Raw genomic sequence first — 10204 nt, 5'->3', positions numbered from 1 at the left:
ATGGTGGCGATGGATGGCAGCTGCAGCGGCCCGGCGAAGGCCGCCTGGTGCGGCGGCTGCCACTGCAGCCAGGGTTGGGCGGTGGTGGCGATGGATGGCAGCTGCAGCGGCCTGGCGAAGGCCGCCTGGTGCGGCGGCAGCCACGGCGGCACGGGGGCGGCGATGGGCGGCGCAGCCGGGGGCGGCCCGTAGGACCCGGCCAAGAACATGTGGATCTCCTGGACCGCCTGGGTTAGGTCCTGCAGCACCCCGAACACCTCCGGGGTGAGGACGGTGGGGGCGGGCGCGACGGAGGATCCCGGCGCGGGCAGGAGCGGGGCGACGGTCGTGGTGGTCGCCGGAGGCGACGAGGTGACCGACAGCAGAAGAGACGGGCTTGGCGGCGGTGAAGACATGATCGAACCGAAGCTAGCTGATACCAAACTGTTATGGCGCTGCTAGGAGGGCGCGAGAGGGCCGGCCGGGGGCCTTTTTTGCCCACGGCCGGGCAAGAGGGAAGGGATTTCCTTCTTAATTCTTGCTTAATTAGATTGATACATCTCCTCTCTTTATATAGAGAGGTGTACTTGACTCCCAAGCAAGGCTTACTTGACCCGTAAGCAAGCGACCCTTATCTCTAATTAACCCTAAGACTAACGGGCTATACCGCCAGCCCAGACCCATTACGTACTCTAACAAGATGTATCTAGAACTAAAATACGTCTAGATACATCCATCTCCGCGACAAGTAATTCCGAACGTAGGGAGTAGGCCTGAGTGGGAAAAAAGAATGGTAGTAGCATTGGCATAAACCTGAAGGTGCTGGAGTCCCTACTGCAGGGAACCTATATTTGACAGAAGAAACAAGTGATAGATTTACACGGTAAGTAACCAGAGCGCATCTAAATACAACAATATTACACATTATAAAACCAGAGGCTCTCTGCCCGATCCAGGTTAGTACCGCCATCCAATCTGGTGACATAACCCAAACGAAAAATGCCGACAGGCGTATATCCAGCCCATATTTCCCGTGCGCGGCGAAGCGCGTGTGTTCCTCTAGTTCTTAGTATGTCTGCTTGATAGGTCGTCTTTTCTCCTCGTGGTTCAATGCAGGTGCAGGTTGATGAGTTTCCAGGGTATATTTATGTCGTGCTATATCTTCAACTTGCCTGATTTTCTTCGGGTCTCCTTCCAAATGTTTTTATTCCTCCTCCTGCTCCTGGATTGCGCCACGACGCCGACAGTGCTATTCAGAGACACGTGGCATGTGTCAAGTACGCTAAGCATCCTTGTTTGACTGCCAAGATGCCATGAGCCTGCCATAATTAAGGTAAGCGCTCATCGTTTCTCTTTGCCCGGGTAAGAGATAGCTTTATTCATTAAGGTGAACATGATTACCTTGATAACTGAGCGAGTGCAATCTACAACAAATAGTACTACTCAAGTAGCACCACAATGCAAGTAGATATGCAGCCAACCGCTAGAACCACGGAGAGCACTGTCCTTGTTAACTCGGCGAGTTCAGTCTTCTTTTCTTCCTCGTGAGCGAGTGTAATTCTCGTGAGTTTTGCATTTATATATTTAGCTTACACAGTCATGTACTATACCCGTGGTTAGTCGTGAAATAACATAGCTGGCGCTATTTTGCTTTACCTGGTACTCCCTGGCAGTCTCTAAAACGTCCTATATTAGTTTATAGAGGGAGTAATATTTTACAAAAATAGCATGCCTACACGGACTGAGATTGATGCTTCATTTGCCATCCAGGCGATATGTCCAAACGCAAACCATCGCCGAATCTCGTTTTCAGGCCAACAGGCCATCAGGCCCTGAAGTACCTCTAGTACATGATAAGTACAAAAATGCTCGCTTGGGTGTTGCCTACGGATTGGCCTGTCCTGCTATAGTGGGTTGTCAAGAGGTATCTTTGCAGCTTAAGATCTAGCGAGGCGTGGTGTGGCGTGGTACTTGTACTTCATGATGGTGCTGGGCATCTACTACTCCAGATGATGAGATCTATGCTCTCCAAAAGCAACTTTTACTGCACACTCTTTAAGTAGGCGACCGAAAGAGGGATGCATTTAGTAATTTGCTCCTACATACGGATACCACGTATGCAAGCGCTACACAGAGAGACCCAAATCTAAGCCGTCAGAGCATCTACAGTCGGACTTGGCAAATTTGGCCCCTCAAACGCATGCGGATGCGCCCGCACGCGTCCGCGGGCATTGACCGGACATCCCTCAAATGTTGCACCGCACATCCACATACCGCAAATTTCGATGTTCAAATCCATGCAATCCATGCATGTCGATCATACGATACAAACTGTCAGAATGCCAAAGTTTGAAACAAAGCAAAGCAAATCATAGTTCAACAAACTGGACATGACAATGAAATCAATGTCCGAGCATGACGGATGGCCTCGGATCATTGGCTCGATGCCTGCTCCGAGCGGAATGCGTCCTGCTTCAGGCAAAGGCGTCCTGCTCGTCCTGCTCCGCCTGCATCCAGGCTGCCTGCTCCGACTGCATCCAGGCCGCCTCCTTCGACTGCATTCGAGCCACAGCTGCCCTCGTCGCCTCGTATTTCCTACGGTCGTTGATCTCAATCTTCTTGTCCACAAGCCACTTCTTCGAATGCTCATCATAGAGGGTCTCGTCCGCCAACATGATCATCGCATCTTCCGCGTCGCGTGCGAGTTGCAACCTCTTCTTCTCAAGCTCTATGTCGCCAAATGTCTTGGCCTTCTCGAGCTCCCATTTGATTGCCGTTTGTTGCTTCTCCAACTCGATCTTCTCCCTCTCAATTTCGAGCTTCTTGTCCGCCCTCTTCCGGTCCCACTCCATCCTTTCCTTTTGTGCATTCAACATGAGTTTGTACCTCTCCTCCTTGTTCTTCCTCACCGAAAAAATGCCCGTCCATGTTGACGACATTTTGGTAGCCACGGCATCACGGGCGGCACGCGCCTTCTCCCACTTGTTTCCCATGACTTGGCGGTTGTCCTTTGGCACGGTGGCTTTTCCATTCTCCACGACAACGCCATCCTCTTCATTGTCCAACCCAATTGATTGGTTGGATGTCACATCCCTAGTCTGGTATGACCTAGACTAGCTAGTCATTGGTGCATCATGTTTAAATCTCATTTAAATTTGAAATGAGGATTGGTGGAACCCTCAGAATCATTTTTGAAAATGACCCAAATAAAAATTTCTCCAAAAGGGTCCAAGAAAATGCTCATGTTGCTCTCTGAAATATTGGACAGAGACAAAAATCAAACCAATATTTTTAGGAGCTCATAGGTATTCATTTTGGGCATTTGGATTAATCCGATAAATAATTGCATTGGAAATATATTAGTTATATGTATTAATATATGTCCAAAAATTATGCCATTTATAAGGTAGCTCTGGATTAATATAACTAGCTTCCATAAAAAAATGGCATAAGTAAATAAATTGATTTTAGTATTATTACTAAATCAGAACAAATGTCAAAAAATTTAGAAAAAGAAATAACAGGAAAACCTTACCTGGGCTTCTGCCTGGCGCCTCTGGCCCAGCAGCAGCAGGCCGGCCCAGCCAGCAGGCGGCCCAGGCCGCCTCCTCCTCTGTCGTCTTCGTCCTCGACAGAGGGAGGGGAGCGTGCCCGGCGCGCGCGCGCGCCACCGCGCCACGCCACCTCCCTCCCTGCCTGCCTGCCTCTCCCCTCCTCGTCTGAATGCCCTGGAACGACGCCACGCGCCACCCCGACCTCTCTCGCACTCTCCCTCGCCCTCCTTCTCTCCCCCTGCTCTCTCTCTCTCTCACCCGAGAATCACCGCCACCGCCGACGAGCATCACCGTAGCCACCGCCTCCCCCTCGCCTCCCCGACACGCTCCCCAGATCCGCCGCGACCCCCTCTACCTCCTCGTCGAGCCACGCAAGACGGAGCACCCCGTGGAGCCGTCGCCGTCGCCAACTTCGCCTCCGACCGCCGTGGATCCTCGCCGTCGATTCGGGAGCTACTGGGCATCCCCGACCTCGCCCTCGCGCTCGCTGGTCTCGCTGTGAGCCCCCGCACCGAACCCCCTCCTCCCCGTGCTCGTTTGCCCCGTCTAGCTAGCTCAACCACCGCGCCCGTAAGTTCCTCGCCGCCGGCCATGGCGCCACGGTGGCATGAGCCCAAGCCAGCCACTCCCGCACGCGTCACCGTGTTCCTGGTGACGCCAGGAGGCCGTAGGAGCCCTCCGCTTCCACTGTCGTGCACCACAACGCCGCGGCCGCAAGTCGCCGAGCTCCGGCCGCCGCCGCGAGCTTTGCTCCGGCGAGCTCCGGCGCCCCCGCAGCCCCCCACCAGCTCCCCTGGTTGCGGACGACGACGGGCTACGCCCTGGTGGTCTTCGCGCGACCAAACGCCGCTTGTAGCGCAAGTCCGGCGAGTCGCCGCCGCGCTATTGGTCGCCGCCGGCCAGAACTCCGGCGGGCTAACGTGGCTCTGTTAATTAGGCACTAATCCCCACCTACTGACGCTGACGAGTGGGCCCCAGGGCTTAGTCAAAGCTAATCAGCCAGGTTTGACTCGGGGTTAACCCCAGTGTCACTGACGTGTGGACCCCACACGTCAGGTTTGACCCCAACCAGCCGCAGTTGACTGCTGACGTCGTGCTGACATCATGCTGGCGCAATAATATGATTTCTGGATTTAAATTAATCAGGAAATTCCAGAAATTGTTTTAAATTTAAAAAATTCATATCAATTCAACCGTAGCTCAGATTAAAATAATTTATATATGAAAAATTATCAGAAAAATGCAATCTTTCCATCTGTACTAGTTTCATGCATGAAAAACCAACTTATACATGCTGTATATGATAAAACACATTATGGCATATATAGGAGCTTATCCTGGAGATGCATTTGAACCTTTGGTTCAAATGGACTTCAAATCAAATGATTTCTAGTTGCATTAGCTCAAACAACATCGCATCTTTATGCCATGTTCATGCATCATATTGTTGCATATGTTTGTGTATTGATTGCCGGCACCGTTCCTTCTCGATAGGTCTTGCTCCGGAGGCCGTTCCAGAGTACCTGTCTGTGAAGCAGTGCCTCCTCTGTTGATTTACCAGGCAAGCAAACCCCCTTGTTCATTCCGATACAATCCTACTCTCTCGCTCCTGCTCTTAGTTATTGCATTAGGACAACAGCGATTCATCTGCTACTTTGTGCTGCGGTAGTTGAACCCATTCCTCTGCATGACCTGTCATTGCCACAGTAAATAGTTGAAACCCACTAGCATGTGTAGGAGTTGATTGAAGCCACTGATGTGTTCCTACCATGCTATGCCTGCTATTGCTTAGAGTTGTGTCAGGTCTGATTCATTGGGAATGAATTGGAGTGTTACGATATGTTCTGGTGCTGAGAGTTAAGTGTGTGAACACGTTTTGGTAAAGGTAGCGGTGAGAGGCCATGTAGGAGTACATGGTGGGTTGTCTCACTGGATCCGTCCTTAAGCACTGAGTTCTATGTATGTTGTCCAATGACTCGATACTACCACACATTGGGCTCCGGGCGCTCCAAGCCCTCTCGACTTATTAACCAACTTGATCTCTGTCCAGGAGTCGCAACTAGTTTCTGGTGTTTGTAGGTAGTGTTAGTAGTCTACCAAGTGGCACCCGGCCAGGTGGGCTTGGGACAGACTAGGCACAAGTGGCACGGTGTACCAAGCGTAGATCCATCCGGTGAGGTGGGCTTGGGAACCCTGCACACATCGTTTGGGGCCGTGAGTGAAACCCCGGCCGGATCTCCTTGCGGATGGAACCCGAATAGGCGATAAACCTGGATTAGAGTCTTGTGTGGTTAGTCAGGTCGTGGCCGACACCCTCGCCAGGCTTCCGCTTGAAGGTTGCCGAGATACATGACGTGTACATGGCGGTAAGTGGCGAGAGCGTGTGTGAAGAAGTACACCCCTGCAGGGTTAACATGATCTATTCGAATAGCCGGGTCCGCGGTTATGGACTTCTTGGATGCTTACATGGTACATAGACAACTTGAAGTGGATACCCTAAAATGCTCAAGACAAGTGTGAGTGCTATGGATGGCCTTCTCGTAGGGAGACGGGGATGAATCCATAGTAGTGTATTGGGTGGTGATTAGTGGACTCGTGTGCGCCATATCACCTCAAGAGTTTCTGGTGGTCGTAGAACAGGATAGCCACAGAGTCAAAGCTGGCTTGCTGCAACTAAACCCCACATTACCCTCTTGATACAAATGCATGTATGATAGGATCTGATGTAAGTCTTGCTGAGTACCTTTGTACTCATGTTGCTTTATTTATGTTTTTGCAGCGGAGACTTCGGTCTTACTAGTGTTCTCATGGACTTCGACTAGTAGCTAGTACCTCAGCTACGATCTTGATCGGATGTTGTAGATAGTCAGGCTTTCAGCCTTTTTCATTTATAGATGTCTGTACTCAGACATGTAATGCTTCCGTTTGTTGCTTGATTGCTCTGACTGTTGGGTCATGTGACCCCTGTTTGTAATAATGCTATGATGGCTCTTCTGAGCCTTTATCTATATGAGTTGTTGAGTTATGCTGTGATGCCATGTTGTACAGCACATGCTTGCATGTTATGCGTACGTGTAATGTGTATTGCTATGTGTGGGATCTGACTATCTAGTTGTTTATCCTTAGTAGTCTCTCTTACCGGGAAATGTCTCCTAGTGCTTCCACTGAGCCCTGGTAGCTTGCTACTGCTCCGGAACACTTAGGCTGGCCGGCATGTGTCCTTCTTCGTTCCTGTGTCTGTCCCTTCGGGGAAATGTCACGCGATGAATATCGGAGCCCTGTTAGCCCGCTACAGCCCGGTTCACCGGAGTCCTGTTAGCCCAGTGCTACAGTCTGGATTCACTCGCTGATGACCGACACGTTCGATGCTGGGTCATGGATGCTTGTCCCTGTAAGTTAGTGCCACTTTGGGTTTACGACTAGCCATGTCAGCCCGGGCTCCTTATCATATGGATGCTAGCGACACTGTCATATCCGTGTGCCAAAAGGCGCAAACCGTCCCGGGCAAAGGTAAGGCGACACCCGTGGGGATACCGTGCGTGAGGCCGCAAAGTGATATGAGGTGCTACATGCTAGATCGATGTGGCATTGAGTCGGGGTCCTGACAGCGTTGGTATCAGAGCCTGACTGCCTGTAGGATTACCAAGCCAAACCGGTCGAAGTTGAGTCTAGAAATTCTTTAGTTATGTAAGGGAATTGATTGTGGGTTGGAACGTAAGGCTCTTTTTACTCCTTTACCTCATGGCCTTCTGATCTGAGTCGTCCTATCTTTCCTACGGGGTTAAGGAACTAGGCTTTCTCTTCCGTCTATCAGGATCACGTGTTACTACTCCGTAGTCCCATAGGATTGGTTGATCAGAGTCATACCCTAGTTTTGAGTATTTCCGGTGTAGTCTGTTTAGTATGATCTCAGAACCTTGAGTAATGTTGATGAGTATGTTACCACCCCATTTTTAGTAGGATGTCTCATTCTGAGCATTTTACTGCCGTTATGCTGCCGAAATTTCCCTAGGAGTTCGAGAGATACTAATTCCTTGTCCTACATTCTACAGTCCATAGTTGATGCTGATTCCGTCCTTGGTTCGTTTCTCAGGATGTCATCAGCTAAGCGAAGTTCCGTTGCTCGTAGCCAGAACCACGGAGATGGTAGGGATGAGGATCCTCCCGATCAGCCTTCGTTGGCAGAGTTCATGCTAGATATGGAGAGGAACAAGCGTGAGTCTAACCGCTTGTTGGCACGTATCGAGGAGAACACCGCACATCAGTTCAAAGGATCTGCTACCATTTATGACTTCATTCGTTTGCACCCACCTACCTTTCATCATTCCATCGAGCCACTCGATGCAGATGACTGGCTCCGTAGCATCACTCATAAGCTGCATTCCGCGAGCGTAGCTGAAGATGACAAGGTCACTTATGCCACATACCGCCTGGAAGGTCCTGCTAGTATTTGGTGGCAGAACTATGAGGCTATGCTTCCAGCTGGCCAGATTCCCACCTGGAGGGATTTCGTTGAGGCTTTTCGCGAGCATCACATTCCTGAAGCCCTCATCGATCGCAAGAGAGAAGAGTTCTGTAGTTTCACCCAGGGTAAGATGGCTGTTGATGCCTATAGTAGAGAGTTTGAGAACCTCGCCCGTTATGCCACAGAAGAGGTGTCCACGGACGCCAAGAAGCAGGCTAGGTTCCGGAAGGGTCTCAACCCCAAGTTGCGTCGTGATCTCCACCTGCATCATTGTGATACGTTCCAAGCCCTTGTGAACAAGGCCATTAATGCAGAGACAGCTCAACTCACTTACGAGGAGTCTCATAAGCACACTCGTGCTTTGGGATCTTCCTCCGGTTCTAGCTCTCAGAAGCGCCGGATTTGGGTTCCAAACTCCGCTCTTCCACCCAAATATGTACCGAGGCCATCTTATGTGGCACCTCATCAAGTTCAGCAGTATGCTCCACCCAGGCCTATTGGTGGACCGCCTTCTAATACAGGTCCACATCCTACCTCCAAGATTTGTTACAAGTGCGGAGAGCCAGGCCACATTGCCCGTATTTGCACTCAGACCAGAGTTGCTCCACCCCAGCCCGAGAAGTCTATTGGCCATGGTAAGCCATCACGCAAGATGATCAGTGCCAAGTTAGCTCCCACTGAACATGGACGTGTGCATCACGTCTCAGCTAAAGCCGCTCATGATGATCCAGATGTCGTTCTTGGTACGCTCCTTGTCAACTGTCATCCGGCATTGGTTTTGTTCGATACTGGAGCGTCTCATTCCTTCATTTCTGAAAGCTATGCCCGCTTGCACGACATGTCATTTTGTGATATGCCCTCCCCACTACTTATTCAAACTCCTGGATCCAAATGGCAAACTTCTAGGATAAGTTATGGCAATGAAATCCTTGTTGACAGACTTGTATTCCTTGCTTCTTTGATATCTCTCAAGTCTTCGGATATTAACATCATCTTGGGTATGGACTGGATGACAGCTCATTATGCCAAGATTGATTGTTTCACCAGGTCTGTTCAGCTCACACACCCATCTGGCAAGATAGTCACTGTCTCCACTAGAGTTGCAAAGCGTCAGCTCTATTCCCTTAATGCCAGCCCTCTTCCAGACCTTGAAGATATCCCGGTAGTCCGTGACTTTCTGGATGTCTTTCCAGAGGAACTGCCAGGTGTTCCGCCTGACAGAGATGTAGAGTTCGTCATAGATCTTATCCCAGGAACTGCACCAATCTCTAGGAGACCCTACAAGATGGCACCCTTAGAACTAGCCGAGCTTAAGAAACAACTTGATGAGTCCTTGCAAAAGGGTTTCATCCGTCCTAGCTCTTCTCCTTGGGCTTGCCCCGTCCTCTTCGTCAAGAAGAAGGATGGTACGGATCGGATGGTTGTAGATTATCGCCCCGTTAATTTGGTTACGATAAAGAACAAGTATCCGCTCCCCAGGATCAACGACCTGTATGATCAGCTCGCTGGATCCTCAGTCTTCTCCAAGATGGATTTGAGGTTAGGATACCACCAAATTAAGATCAGGAACGGGGACATTCCCAAGACAGCCTTTGTTACTCGTTATGGTCAGTACGAGTACACAGTCATGTCCTTTGGCCTAACCAACGCCCCAGCCACATTCTCCCGCTTGATGAACTCGATCTTCATGGAGTACTTAGATAAGTTCATCGTGGTTTACCTCGATGATATTCTTATCTACTCGAAGAACGAGGAAGAGCATGCCGAACATCTTAGACTTGTGTTAGAAAAACTCAGAGAGCACCGCCTTTATGCCAAGTTCTCCAAGTGTGAATTTTGGTTGCCAGAAGTGACCTACCTAGGCCACGTAATCTCTGGTAAGGGCATTGCTGTCAATCCCGAGAGAGTTCAGGCTGTTCTCGATTGGACTCCACTTGAGACCGTTAAACAAGTTAGGAGTTTCCTTGGTCTAGCCAGCTATTGTCGCCGCTTTGTTGAAAACTTCTCCAAAGTAGCCAAACCCCTCACGGAACTTCTCAAGAAAGATAAAAAGTTTGAGTGGTCCCCACAGTGTGAACACAGTTTTCAGGAACTGAAAAGGCGCCTGACCTCTGCTCCCATACTTGTGCCACCGGATTTCACTAAAGACTTTATTATCTACTGCGATGCCTCACGACAGGGACTATGTTGCATTCTTATGCAGGAT

This window comes from Triticum dicoccoides, chromosome 2B (assembly GCF_002162155.2).
Source record: "Triticum dicoccoides isolate Atlit2015 ecotype Zavitan chromosome 2B, WEW_v2.0, whole genome shotgun sequence".
Classification (NCBI taxonomy): domain Eukaryota; kingdom Viridiplantae; phylum Streptophyta; class Magnoliopsida; order Poales; family Poaceae; genus Triticum; species Triticum dicoccoides.
This window is presented reverse-complemented; position numbering follows the sequence as displayed.